At 45.4% G+C, this 15,178-nt stretch overlaps 1 long non-coding RNA gene across 1 annotated transcript; it reads left to right on the forward strand.

Moving 5' to 3' along the window:
- Nucleotides 1-10,509: 10,509 nt before the first annotated feature.
- Nucleotides 10,510-15,072, forward strand: LOC116600233. The gene is made up of 3 exons (XR_004289555.1): nt 10,510-10,829; nt 13,131-13,220; nt 14,804-15,072. It is a non-coding gene; the product is annotated as an uncharacterized LOC116600233 (long non-coding RNA).
- The last annotated feature ends 106 nt before the right edge of the window (nt 15,073-15,178 follow it).

Here is a 15,178-nt window from a genome sequence, read left to right on the forward strand (position 1 = left end):
TTTCTCTCCAGCCCCCACCCCCACCCCTAGCCAAATGCCTTGACATGAAACTCCATTATTACTAATTCTTGTATAGAACACTAAGCTTAAAGTTTTGGTGACCATATATTGAACCCAGAAGTAGAACTTGTGATCTGACACAGGTTTGATGATGGGACAGGATATTTGACATCAGGAGGATCCCAGCAAGTCTCCAGTCCTGTAGGAGACGAAAGGAACCAGGGAGCAGATTTGATAGGAAGACTGGCAGAACCAAGGATTTTATATCCATTTATACCCAGTCAAGATATCCTCCTGGTACGCAGAAACATTTCTGGAGAAACGTACTGGGGATAAGTTTCATCCAAACAAGAGAGAACTAAGAAAACTTCAGCAAGAGGTCTGCTGGTGAGCGTTTGGTGTATTTTACTGCAGAACTAAGAATAAAACAAGGCTTGGAAGACTGGCGTGTGAACAAAACAAAAACAATGCTGTTAACATACCAAGAGGAGAAGAGATAAAAGAGAAAGGAGAAAAAAGATGACTGACTCTGGGGGGGGGGGGGGGGAAGAAAAAGGTGCCCCTTTAAACTAAAAGGGTATAAAACAGGAACTAGGGGTACCAGAAAAGATTTTAGAACAAAGATCGCTATTAGACGCACCCACGTTCTTTGCAGCACTATTACAGTAGCCAAGACATGGAAACCAGCAAAGTGTCCATCAGTGGGTGAACACGTATGGAAACTATGGTGTGTATGTACATATATCCCACGGTTTGTTACCCAGCTGTAAAACAGAAGGAAGTCTTGCTAGCTGCAACAACAGGAATGGATGCTGAGAGCCTTAGGCTAAGTGAAATAATAAGTCAGACATTGAGAGGCAAATACCATGTGAGCGCACTCATATGTGGAACCTAAAACAAATGCACAAACAAATAATTCGAACTCCCAGGTCCTGAGAACAGACTGGTGGTGGCCAGAGACAGGGGGTAGGGGGCAGGCAAATGGATGAAGGGGATCAAAAGGGATAAACCCCCAACCGTAAAATAAATAAGTCATGGCGCTGTAATATACAGCATGGTGACCGTGGATAAATTCTCATCCCAAAGAAAAAAAATTGTAACCATGTGTGGGGATGCATGTTAACAAGACTTACTGTGATCACTTCTCAATATGTGGAAATATTGAATCATTATTTGTACACCTGAAACTAACATCATGTTACATGTCAATTACTTCTCAATTTAAAAAACAAAGATAACTGTTACAACGAATAATACAAACTTTCCAACTGCCAAAAGAAATGTTTTTAAATAGTAAAGAAGCATAGTAAATATAATTTATACGATAGTTTAATAGTTGTAGCATTAAATAAACGGCAGGGTTGAGGAGTTATTTCCAGGATACCTTCTTAAGGGAAACAAGCACTAAAGAGTATGGAGTAGTGTGGCGTGCTAGCCTTTGTGTTAAAAGAGGGAGACAAGAGCTTTGCCTGTGGCTCAGTTGGTTGAGCATCTGACTCTTGATTTCAGCTCAGGGTCCTGAGTTGGAGTCTCAAGTCACTCTCAGAGCTCAGCCCAGAGTCTGCCTGTCCCTCTCCCTCTGCTCCTCCTCCCGCTCTCCCTCAAATAAATAAAATCTTAAAAAAAAAAAAAAAAGAGGAGACATACATGTACCTATTTATTTTTGCAAAAAGAAACACAAGAAGGATAACAAAAAGAATAATAAAATCGATTCCATACGGGGAGTGGGGAGAAATGAGGCAATGAGGAGGGATGGGTTGGAAGGGAGCCGTAGTCCTCTGAGTATACTGTTGACTTTGGGAAGCCTGTTAATACGCTGCATAGTCAAACAATGAAATTAAATCAGCAAGAATGGGGATACCTAAAGCTGAGTATAAATGGAAACAAATGAATTCAATTGTACTTCCAATGAATGAATGAGAGAGGGAGGGAACAGGGCAAACAAATCCTGAACTCCTCTTTCGGTAGATTTGTTTTTCATAATGGTATGGATGGAACTATTCTGAATCCATCCTCTATTGTAGGACTGAGTAAAGGTGATTATGTTTGAGGAAGCCAGCATTCTCAGTATGAAGAAAGGAGGTACAACTATGCAATGGGCAGATTCTTGCAGTCTTGAATTGGCATTAGAAGTATAAACATGAACTCACGATTTCTGAAACACACCAGCAGCAATGAGCATCCCCAGGGCCCAGATCTTGGTTTATAGTAGAAGTGACCTCACTAAAGAAGAGGCAAAGATGATGTTGAAAAGAGGGGCTCATGACATGGGGAAAAAAAATGAATGTGGGTCCACACTTCACACCATTAATCAAGGTAAATCCCTGATGTGTTAAATAGCTACACGTGAAAGGTAAATCCACAAGGCAAATAAGAAAAAAAAAAGTCAGAAAAAATATTATCAACTTAGAGAAGGATTTCTTAAACAAAGACCCAGTGTTGGCTCACCAGAAGGAGAGAAGCTGATGAGATCTGACTGCATCAAAATTAAGGATTTCTGTTCAACAAAGCATACCATACCAAGGGGTAACATGACAGGTTAGAAGATGTTTGCCATATATAAAACCAACAAGGAATTAACATCAAGGTTGTCCCCGAACACCTGAAGACATCTAAGAAAAAGAAAGGACATTCAATTTTCCAAAAGGTAAAAAATATGAATACATAAATAGGATTCCCAAAATAGAAAAAAAAAGTGAGTAGGAAACACCTGCCCTCCTCGTCAAGATCTTCCTCTTCTTCCAACACTGGGTATTATTTCTCTGGTCAGCAAATCTCTACACCAGTTCCCATCTCAGTCTGGAGCGCATTTCCCTGAAATTTCCTTCGAATGACTGTTTGTCAGATCTCCATTTATGTGCTATGTCATCAGGGAGGTCCTTCCATCCTAGTTCACCTAACAGAGCCGTCCCTCATCATTACGTCTTTATTATATCACGTACACTGATTACTTAGTGACATTCTCCTTTATCTGTGCACTGATTCCCCTCTCTAACCAGATGTCAAGACCCACGGAGGAGGGAGTGTGTCTCGTTCAACTTTGCATGCCTGGTGCTTGGCACAGAGTTGGTATTCAATACATTTTTGTGAATAAATATATTACTGTATGAAAAGAGTCATACCATCAATATTGCTGGCTTAATGAGCTTTCCAGACAAGGATGTTCAATCCTAATTAAATGACTAATTAATGGAATTTTGCTAAGCGGTGTTAAGCATCACATGAAGAACTGGATGGGACAACCATTTAATAGGCTTCTTCTAAAAATATTCTATGAGTCAAAGGAACACAGTTTCCTTGGATACTTTTGTTTTGACCACACTGCCTCGAGCTCATTCTTTTAGCCAACTGGATTAAGCCAATTGAAACTCAACCCTCTTTGAGACCGTGTACTTTCTAAACACCACCACCCAGAGGGGCCCTGATGTGAATTCCATCAACAGGAGGTGATATTTATGCAGAATATTCCATGAGGCAGAAATATTCTAACCATGAATCTTTGTGACCCAGGGTCACTGACAGTGGCTTCCCACTTTAAATTCTGTGGTGCGACAATCGCCACCTAACAGCGGAAACCCCTACACTCTGCTAAGTAGGTTTTGTGGGAGACAAGTCAGTGAGGTTTTTTTTAAAAAATAGGTCTCAGAAGGATGGAAAAAGGCGCCGTGCCACACCTGCCATTTTAGTTAAGACACGGAGACCTTGATTTAACAAGTTGTTGAATTTATTTCAACAAAATACTTACATGCTTGGAAAATCTGTCATACAGCTTCTCAACATGCCATGCGATTTCTAATGATCCATTTCTGTAACCTTCACTTGCCCAGCGTAACCTGAGCCTCGTCCCTGAGGATTTGCTGGGATGTCTATTTATGAGGTCTGGTTTTGTTTGTTTTGCTTTACCTCAGAAGAAAAGGTATGCAGAATCCTAATTCTTAACACAGTGTCATCATCAGTCCAAGCCAAATACCACTCTTCTTATCTCTTGATTCTTTTATTTTATTTCTTTTTATATTTTACTTAATCCCTTTATTCTTTTCCTACATTCCCAATCCCCAGAGTCACTACCTAGAATGCATTTTATAGAATATTCTTGATCAGGCATATATTCTCATGAAACTTATTCTTTTCAAATAACTTTAATTTTTTTTTAAAGATTTTATTTATTTATCTGACAGAGAGAAATCACAAGTAGGCAGAGAGCCAGGCAGAGAGAGAGGGGAGGAAGCAGGCTCCCTGCTGAGCAGAAAGATCAATGCGGGGCTCCATCCCAGGATCCTGGGATCATGATCTGAGCCTAAGGCAGAGGCTTTAACCCACTGAGCCACCCAGACCCCCCTCAAATAACTTTAATTTTTTTCTTACTGTTGCATCAACACCATTTTTAAAGGATTTTGTTTATTTATTTTATTTATTTATTTATTTATTATATAAAGAGCTAGAGTTGGGGGAGGGAGAGAGGGAGAAGCAGACTCCCCACTGAGTAGGGAGCCCGACGCAGGGTTTGATCCCTGGACTATAGGATCAGGACTTGAGCCGAAGGCAGATGCTTAAGTGACTGAGCTACCTAGGCGCCGCAACGCTATTTTTTTTTTAATTTTATTTATTTATTTGACAGAGAACACAAGCAGGCAGAGAGGCAGGCAGAGAGGAGGAAGCAGGCTCCCCACCGAGCAGAGAGCCCTATACAGGGCTCAATCCCAGGACCCTGGGATCATGACCCGAGCTGAAGGCAGAGGCTTTAACCCACTGAGCCATCCAGGCGCCCCCGCCAACGGTATTTTTGTTTTAAGTTTTTATTCATTCATTTGACAGAGACAGAGAGAGAGAGAGAGAACAAGCAGGGGGAGCAGCAGGTGAGGGAGAAGCAGATTCCCCTGCGGACCCTGGGATCATGACCTGAGCCAAAGGCAGATGCTCAACCGACTGAGCCACCCAGGTCCCCCACTTCAACGCCATTTTTAAGGATTATTTGTTCCTGTATGAATATCTAGTTCAAAACTTCTGTTTCAGCCGTATCCACTATATTTTAATGATCTATCCTCTTGTGCAAGTTTTATTGCTATTTTTCAAAAGATGCTTTCTCTATCACGTTCAACTTTGTTTTTCCTGGCCTAGAGGAAGAGTGTTGATTTTTTTTTTTATTTGACCTTGTATCCATTTTATTTGACCTTGTATCAATTTTATCAAATATTCATATTAGTTCTAATATACTTACACATTGAATAGGTCGGTTTTAACTCTTCTGTTGAGGAGCAACAATATCTTATCACCTTCAAGGTCCGGACTAAGAACTATAGTGACATGAGACAGTTTAACAGGAGAAAATCAATTTAATTCTGTACCTACAAGGAATCCACACACAGACATGGAAATTCTAGTCAGTCAGGCAAAATGAGGTATATGTGTCATTCTGAACCAAGGAAGGGGGTAGGGGTCTGGGACTTCAAAGAGAAGGACTGCAATTCACAAGAATATGAGAAAGAGTAAATGTTTGGTAAACGAATAGTTTCTGGGACATTTGGAAACAATGGGACCCGGAGGACTTGGCTCAAACAGGACTTGCTAGAGGTTCCTCTCTGTCCGCCATATCCAGGTCCCAGTACAATGTGCTTCTCAGTGGGAAGAGTTCTCTTCCCGGAGCAGGTCTTCTGTCTAAATTCTTTTTAGACAGTTGTGGGGGAAGCAAAGATCTTTTCTGAATCTGCTGGGTTTTGATTGTTTTTAATTCAAAATAACTTCTGTGTCAAAGGGACCCCCGCTGGGGTGGCCTGCCCTTGGCCTCTACATGTTCCTTTCAGTCCTTACACTTCTTGTCTCTTTTGTTTGTCTCCGCAGTACCCAGGACTTCCTTCACCATGGTAAAATGTAGTAGTGAACAGGGGCACCTGGATGGCTCAGCCGGTTAAGCATATGACCCTTGACTTCCGCTCAGGTCATGATCTCAGGGTTGGGAGGTCGAACCCTGCAATGGGGTCCATGCTAGGGAAGGAGCCTGCTTAAATTTCTCTCTGCCCCTCCTCCCTGCTTGTGCACACATCAAAAAAAGTAATAGTGAACTGTTGGCTCCCAAACTGGCCTTGTACTCAGAGGGCAAGGAGAGACCTCAGAAAGAGATAGGTCCCTCCAAATTGGTAGGTGACCATTTTAATAGGCAAGCATACTTAAAAGACAGGCCAACTTGCCCACCTGCCTGCCGTATCTTACAACTTTATGTAGAAGCCTTAGCTGGCTTTGGTCTCCGATACCGTCCAGATGGTCTCCACAACACATCGCTCTCTTAAGGCTGTGTCCTTGAACATGGCCTCCACTGTGGGAACGGTGGGCAGAAGCTGCATTCCAAGGACAGCAGAGTCAGGGAGGGGCTCCCAATTTCCCAGGCCCAGCTCTTGGGTCGGCCAGGGGCCACCTTCTCTGGATTACCTCCTCCAACATGAACAAGGCTAACCATTGCAGCAAAATACTGGAAAGCGTCCAATTGTCCATCAGTAAGGAACTGTTTGGATAAACTGTACCATTCTGCAGAGCGCTCTACAACCATAGAAGTAAATAAGGGAGATCTCTTCTTTTGCTGTGGAATAATCTCTGGGATTGCATAAAAAAGCAAGATTCCAAACAGAGTATATAGTGCGTTCCCTTTACTTAAGGAAGAGTCCGAGATCAGATGAGAGAGAGAAAGAGGGAGAATTTTCCCCTCCTGCTGTTAAATATGATTAAAGAAGACAATTCAGGTGATCCAAACAGACTTTAGCATTTTATGAAGTGGGCAGTTTCTATTCCCCAAAGGTCTGGCAACCTGCAAAACAGGGCAGAAGACATGATGCTTTCATAGGATAAAAAATGAGGAACAAAGAAGTAACCTGGAGCCCAGAGTTGGCTTGGCGGTTGGGGACTGGCTGAGCTCTGTTTCTGGTCAAGCAGAACATTAGCAGGGACAGGAAAATTCTCCAAGTTTTGTGTTTTTTTAAGATTTTTTTTATTTATTTGACAGGCAGAAATCACAAGTGGGCAGAGAGGCAGGCAGAGAGAGGGGGAAACAGCTTCCCTGCTGAGCAGAGAGCCTGATGCGGGGCTCGATCCCAGGACCCTGGGATCATGACCTGAGCTGAAGGCAGAGGCTTTAACCCACTGAGCCACCCAGGCGCCCCTCTCCAAGTTTTGTGTTAGCTGGTATGGTACCCCCAGACAAGCTCTCCATCACAGGCCCAGAAACTTATTCCCTCAGAACTCTCCAGGGCGTGGTGCAAACATGGGTACAGTCAGGGCCTCCACTCCTCACCCTTGCAGGAGACTCTCTTGACCCAACATCACAGCACAGTCCTTCATTCTGTGTTCCTTCGGCTGGATGCAGTGAGCTGTTGAATCTGGCTTCAACGACAGCATTCTTATACTCAGGACATCTACACGGCTCTTCTTGGTGGCTTTCTGTCCCTACTTCTTACGACCAATATCACCTGCTATGTCTCTGAGGGGTTCTATTCAGCTTATTTTCTTTTAAAGTCTTAGTCCACGTTTCCCACTAATTGTTTTCCTCAATAAAGGTCACTTGATCAGGGTTCTTTCTCTCAAACACACCGGACTCCTGTGAACTTTTTCATCTGTGATGTGGACCTAGAGTGAGGAGTTGAGGCCCAGACCCTTGCTGGAATCATTCCTGGAGAGTTGGGGGGGGGTCCCGTTTTTTAAACTTTCACCTGGTAACTCTGATTCGATCTCCAAGTTATAGGAGAAGCTACATAAACTTCTCAGAAATCACCCCTGAAAGATCTTTTTTTCTCTCTGCACTGTAACTGTCCACCCCAGATGTGTGGGGGTGTGATACTGGGATTGATAATAAGGAATACATATTTGGTCCTTGTCCTCCTCCTAGGCACCAAGGTCTTAAGATCTTTGGAATGTCCTAAGCAATAAAGGTTATAAAGGGGAGAGAAGCATCTGTGATGCTTACAAGCCCGTCTTAACCACATGGTGTTCATGCTAATGAGATCACTCTTGATGGGGGCAGTGGTGGCAAGGACCAACCTTGTGATGAGAAGGTTGGAGCTTCCAGTCCCACCCCTGACCTCTAGGGAGGGGAGAGGGCCTGGAGGTGGAGTTCAATCACCATTGGTCAATGATTTAATCACTTGTGCCTACATAATGAAGATTCCATTTGAAAAAAAAAGGTGGGGGAGGGGGAGCTGAAGGGGTTCAGAGAGCTTTCAGATGCGGGAGGGTAGTCTTCTTTGAGAGGGCAGGGAGCTCCTCACCCCTTCCCACAAACATTGCCTTATGCACGTCTTCCGTCTTGGCTGGTCCTGGGTTACTGCCTTTTATGACAAACCAGTCATCTAGTAAGCGCATGGCTTTCTGGACTTCTCTGAGCCCTTATAGCAAATTACAAAGCCTGAGGAGGTTGTCCTAGGAACCACTGATTTCCATCTGGACGGTCAGAAGTACAGTGACCACCTAAGGCTTGGGGCTGGATGTCTGATAGCGAGTGGGGCAGTCTGTGAGACGGAGCTCTTGAACCTGGGGCGCGTGATGCTGGTGCAGGCAGACAGGGCCAGAAGGGAAGTGTGAGTGTAGCAGGAGAGAAAAACACCGCATTTTTTCAATAGGAAGAAGAGGGAGGCTCGATGCTCGGACCATATCCTTGTTATGCTGTTTCCCCACTGGTTCCCTCGCCCCGCATGGGAGCTGCTGTAGCTCTGTTCTACACTGCAGGACGGCCCTCAGGGACCCACGTGGGCAGCAGACAAGAGCATCACCAAGTTTCTCCTCGATCCAACCGGAGCTGGGACTTCCTCACCCCTCCCTGAGCTTCCCTTTCCACACCAGACCCTAATCACTTTGCATCTCCCCAAGGCTGACTCGTGGGGTTCTCACGCCTTCTGCTTCAGTACTTCAAATCCAGTGCTTTTCTCTCTCCTCCGCGGCGTGTCTGTGGTTGGGTGAGGAGGGCCGGCAGCCCTGCTAGTTCACCAGCTCATCTAGAACCAGAAGTAGCCTCTGTTCCTTAGCAGCATTAGAGCAAAGTCAGCTTGCTTGCTTGCTTTCTTCCTTTTTTTAAGAAAAGAGCAGAGAGCCCAACACGGGGATCGGGAATCGATCCCAGGATCCTGAGATCAGGACCTGAGCTGAAGTCAGATGCTTCACTCCCTGAGCCACCCAGGCGCCCCATCATGTGCTGTTCTTAACATTAAAGTCGGGTTGGCAGGACCATTCATATATTTGAGTTTGCTTGTTCCAAGCGGGAAAAAATGATCCCAGGCACTTAATTACATGTTCATTACCCTGCCTGGGAGCTCCAGGGGCGCCTGTGTGGCTCAGGACACGGACAGACTATACATTTTATACGTTTTAATCCCGTTTTTCCCCCATCGATTAGTGATTTGATCTTGGGTAACTTAACTTCCTACAATCTCTGCTTTTTTTTTTTTTTAAATCCTATATCATGTAGTGACTATGAGACTACACACAAAATCATGTACGAGGGACGCCTGGGTGGCTCAGCTGGTTGGACGACTGCCTTCGGCTCAGGTCATGATCCTGGAGTCCCGGGATCGAGTCCTGCATCAGGCTCCCAGCTCCATGGGGAGTCGGCTTCTCTCTCTGACCTTCTCCTCACTCATGCTCTCTCTCACTGTCTCTCTCTCAAATAAATAAAATCTTTAAAAAAAAAAAAAATCACGTACGAAACATCAGAATAGAGTGCATCTTGTCGTCCCGGGCAAATCAGTCTTCATCACTTCACAAGGTACCCCCGGTTTAGGGGCTTTAAACAACCACAGTTTATCTGGGCCCCGATTTCATGGATCGGGAATTTGGGCCAGGATCAGCTGGGACGTTCTGGGAACAGGCTGTTGTCAGATGGAGCAAAGGCGGTCACAGGGCCGTTGTCTGTGTCCCCAACCTGCGGGGGCACCCAGGCTACATGGGACTGACCAAAGCACGTTGCAGGTTCTGTCCAGACTTCAGGGGTTAGAGAAAGTCCATGGCACTTCTTGATGGGAGGAAGGACAGAGGCAGGTTCGCAGGCCGTCCCCACAGAGAGAAAAGCACCACGTCCGCGTCTGCAATTTGCTGGACGCAGGTAAGGTTACCGTCTTCCGAGACCGACTGGCCTGGGTTTGGATGCTGGCCCTGTCAGGTGATGGTGGGGGGACCTGAGCCGGGACTCAACCTTTCTGTGCCGCAGCCTTCTCCTCTGAGAGACCAGCTCCTCCTCGCACAGAGTTCACGGGAGCGTCGGGGACTCAGGGAGTTACTGCTCACAAGGCACTTAAAGCGGAGTGTTGGTGGGGCTTTGCACTGAAGTTCAGCGTGCCCCTGTCTCTCCTGACTTCCCTGCCCCGGTGCCCACATTCCCTCCTGGAACAAGAGATCAGTGGCTCTCCCCGTCCCTGCTGCCTTCAAAATGCTTCCCATCCCTCCGGGCTCTGCTCAAACACCACCTTCCCCCAGACGCCCTCGTTCCCTTTAAATGTGTTCCAACACCACCCTTCATCTCTGCGAGGGCTCCTGTCACATGGCGCCCTGTGTGGATTACACAGTCGCTCACCCAGACCCAAGGACGAGCTCCTCCGAGCTCCTGGCAGAGGGTAAAGGCCTGATGCGTGGGACGCACAAAGCCCCCGGGTTTACCGGACTGCGCTGGAGAAGACAGTTGTGTGCACGCCTGTCTCTGCCAGATTACAGCTCCTGGAGGCAGGGATGACATCACACCCGCCTCATCCTTCACAGTGCCCAGCCGTAGGAGGCACACAAAAAGCTGTTAATGGGATTGGAATATCTTTCACTGAATTCAACTGAACGTAATGTCGCCAAATTGACGATGCTTCATTTGGGTGAGCTTGCCTTTACATTTTCGGTTAATTTCCTTTCCCAAACCATCTCCTCAAGCTTTCCCTCTCCAGGCTCTGCAGTGAAGACAGGTATTTTCTCCGGCATAAGGCAGCAGGGTTGGCTACCAGAGCAAGCGCGACTGGTAGCTTTTCGTGGGTCCGTGTGAACAAAGCCACCTCGCGTTCCCTCGTGTCACTTCCCGAAATTCATGTCAGTGACTCAGTGCTATAATAGACACGTGGGGTTACTGTCAGTGAATGCGGCAGGACTGAGCTCTGACTCTGGAAATACCTTCATGTCTTGAATCACCGAGTATATTCGTGGGACTAAGCTTGTGAGAGTCTCTACTCTGGAGTGGTTTGAGGTGTCAGTGCAGTGCCAAATAAAAGGGTATTAAATGGTATGACAAATTAAAGAAATTCATAAAGTACTGATTTTTCCCATGACCACTGTTCTTAAAAATACAAATGATCAAATTCAGAATATTTTTTCTAATTAATGGGTGTGGTTGGCAGAGTCCTAAGCGTGTGTATTGTCTACCTATTTGATGCCCCAGAATGGGGCCGGCTGTTGCTATTCATGTTAACAAACAAATCCCACTGAGTCCATTTTAAGATCTAACTGGCCTTGGGAAGCTGTTCAGGAAAGTTTCGTTAGCTGTCAGCTGGACAGTTCCCCACGGAGCAAGCAGGGCGGAACTCCCCATCCCAAGGAAGGAGGGTGGGGCAAGGACCTTATTAGCAAAAGAAAAGAAAGGATTTTTCCAGGCAAAGTCACCTTCCCTGAGAGGGAAGGGCAGGGGGTCTTATTAGGTGGGTGACCTCATCTTCCTTTGCGGGGATGGAGAGGGACCATGTGAAAGTCACATCATTGGTGCTGACCAAAAAATTCCTGACTGACAAGGTAAGATTACATTTCGACTGGCTTGGTCAGTGGAGTTTTTTATTTATTTATTTGACAGACAGAGATCACAAGTAGGCAGAGAGGCAGGCAGAGAGAGAGGGGGAAGCAAACTCCCCGCTGAGCAGAGAGCCCATTACAGGGCTGGATCCCAGGACTCTGGAGATCATGACCGGAGCCGAAGGCAGAGGCTTAACCCACTGAGCCACCCAGGCACCCCATTGCTTGAGACTCTTAATCTGAGGGTCGTGGGCTTGAGACCATGTTGGGTGTAGATTACTTAAAAATAAAAATCTTAAAAACCAAAAACACTACATTTCTGGAGGAGGTTGGAATTGCAATCAGGTTAGGTAGTAAGCCCCATCCTCGTGATTTGGCCTGGCCTAAGTGACTCCATCTTGGACTTGTGGTTTTCTAATACTTTTTTTTTTTTTTTTTTTTTGAGAGAGAGAGAGAGAGAGACCGCGCACACATGCGAGTTGGTGGGGGGTGGGGGCAGACCTTAAGCTGGGCAGCTGGACGTGGAGCCCCAGGCGTGGCTTGATCTCATGATCCTGAGATCATGACCTAAGCCCAAATCAAAAGTCAGATGCTTAACTGGCTGAGCCACCCAGGCGCCCCATTAACACTCCTATTTAACAAAACCAAGAAGGAGAAATAGGGTAAGGGATTTAACCAAGGTCATAAGGTTGGTTAGCAGCTGAGTTAAAATTCCTGACTTGCACATTGCTTTTTTCCCAATAGAGCACACTGCCCGGATACCAGAGGGTGTGTGTGTGTGTGTGTGTGTGTGTGTGTGTGTGTGTTGGGATCAGAAGCAGAAATTATCTACAAAAAACAAGGTGACTCAAAGAAGACTAGGATTCTGACGATCTGGGCTGACGCGCTTGATGGGGAGGGCAGGGCTCCAGGTCTCTGGGACTTGGCACCTCAGAGGGAGGCAGCACCCAGGGGGCCCCAGGCCAGGCAGGGACCCTGTTCCCAGTTTACTGCCGCTGGCAGATAGATACAAGGATCAGGCCGGCTTCTCAGGGTGGGAAGGCGGCGAGAGTGTCAGTCCATCTGCTGTGTCTGGTATGGGGGCTGGGAAGAGAGTGTGAAAAAAGACGGCAAGTCGTTTCTTCCTCCCGCAGAGGGCACATTTTCACTTTCCCAGATGGATGACAAAACAGATCTAAAGGCAGTCTTACAAAAATCTTGGAATCATAGGAGCTTCTGCTGGGGGAATATGGAGCCTCCAAAGTAATACAATCTTAATCAGATAAATGTCCTTTTACCAGTTATTAATTATCAGAATGTCAATAACAAGATTCGGGGGGAATGAAGTCCCAGCGGCCTCCCATGCCTGTGTGATTCTGGTAGGTTTCTTCCAAATTTGTCATTGTTTCAACACTGCCACCTAGTGTCTACTTCTGGACTTACCAAGCCTGCCACGACCTGCTCAAGTATTCAACTCTGAAGACAGGAAGGTCCACTTTCTCTACCTTGGAAAGGTATCTGTGATAACTTGTTGAGTGTGTGTGTGTGTGGGGGGGGGTGTCACAAAGTGGTATGCACTATTGTAGTTCAATGCAGGTAGATGTGTGTGTGTGTGTGTGTGTGTGTGTGTGTAAACTTGAATCATGGGAGCACAAGTATAAAAATCTGGAAAGACATTCTCCAAATTATTGATGCTGATTATCTCTGGTTGGTAGGATTTGGGGGGATTTTTGCTACCTTCTTATTCTTACCTGTATTTCTTTAGTTTTTCATAACAATAATCGGCCATTTGTGTAAATAGGGGAAAACAGCTTTTGAAAGGACTAAATGAGCCCCCAACATGAAAATCACCCTCAAAATACTATTTTCTGAAATTAGATCAATCCAGGAGAAATTTATGAAGCATATACTGTGCACAGGGTGTTCTTCTAATTGTAAGGTACACCAGGAAAGTAAGGTGATGTCCTTCTACCAAACTACTAGCCACCTTTTAAGGAGCATTTACTGTGTGCCAAGCACTGCGCCAAGCTCTTCCCACTGGAGATGTTGAATCAGTCCTGTAGGCACTGCTCCTGGGGTGGGAATACTGAGGCTCAGAGAGGTTAAGTAACTTATCCCAAGTCACAAAGTTATAGGCTATAACTCCCTCGACTAGATAGAAGATAAGCCAGACTTCAGCCCTGGGGATTCTCCAACACGAATTTCCCAAGCTACACCAGAGGTGATGTTAAGCAGGGAGTTGGGCAATGTATGGGCTAGGACATCAGGCTGGGGCAAATCTCTCTCTCAGGCTAGGAAGGCATGGAAGATCTTGTCTCACACCACTGATCTAGCATTGGGGTTTTGCTGGGCAGGATGTGAGTGCAAGGAAATGAACAGTGTAGGTGAGAAGGGAAGAAATCCAAAGCAGCCAATCACAGACTCTAGGCAGAATAGGGAGAACATTCCAGAAGGGGGTGAATGAAAGGAAGAGTTCAGAAGGGCTTGAAAAACTGGTGTGCTGGGTTTAGGGATGTAAATTGTACTCAGAATCTAGAATATGGGACTATATTGAGCACTTTTGATAGCAACATACAGATTTATCATGAGAGTAACAGAGACAAGTTAAGGCAATAGATTGGCATGAAGGACATATATACATGTTGAGGTCCAGATGTGGGCAGTTCATCCACATGGGCACTGACCAAAGAAATGATGGAGGCATTTGAATAGGAAGATGGCGGCCAGGGTCAGAGTCCCCAGTGAGAGCTGGCGAGTGACTGGGGGGGCAGGAGTTGGCTGACCATACCACGAGATAGAGAGTATGAAACTAAACGTGAAACTGGAAGAAAATCACAGACTAATCATTCCATTGGGCCAAAAACTGGAATAATACTGTTGGCAACAAATTTTACTGCTTCTGGCAATAATGCACAAATACTTTTTAATCCCCATCAGAGAAATGACTCCTAGTAGATGTTAAGCTTCTAAAGAAAAATCGTTAGATTTTTTAAACTTGATAGTTTATTCTTAAATGTAAGTCATCCTAAGTTTAATATAGTGGAACAACTTTGTCCAGGTAACAACTTCATAGGAGTTTCTTTTTTCTCTTTTTCAGCCAGGAAGGCACCAGAAAACTGCTCTATCCTCAGTGACAACAGCTTCCCTTCAAAAGGGGATAAGATATCTCAGGTTCATTGAAAATAGTTACTTCCCCAGAATTTGGTGTAGACACAGGTGAATCCCTTGGAAAATCTCCTCTAAAAGGGTGAGTTACCTTCATGGCTTTCAAAGGAGTTAAGATTGCCTCCTTCAGGAAGACTGATGGTCTATAGGTTTTCAGGTAATTCAGGGAAGCGGGAGAGCCCCTCAAAAGAGAATTTTCTTACTAATAAGGACCATGAGTTCTAGACTAATTCATTAGTAAAATAAACATGATGTAACTGTGCCCCATTTTATGGAGCGGTTTCTATCTGTGACATTAATAATGACG

Source organism: Mustela erminea, chromosome 9 (genome assembly GCF_009829155.1).
Source record: "Mustela erminea isolate mMusErm1 chromosome 9, mMusErm1.Pri, whole genome shotgun sequence".
Taxonomy (NCBI): Eukaryota; Metazoa; Chordata; class Mammalia; order Carnivora; family Mustelidae; genus Mustela; species Mustela erminea.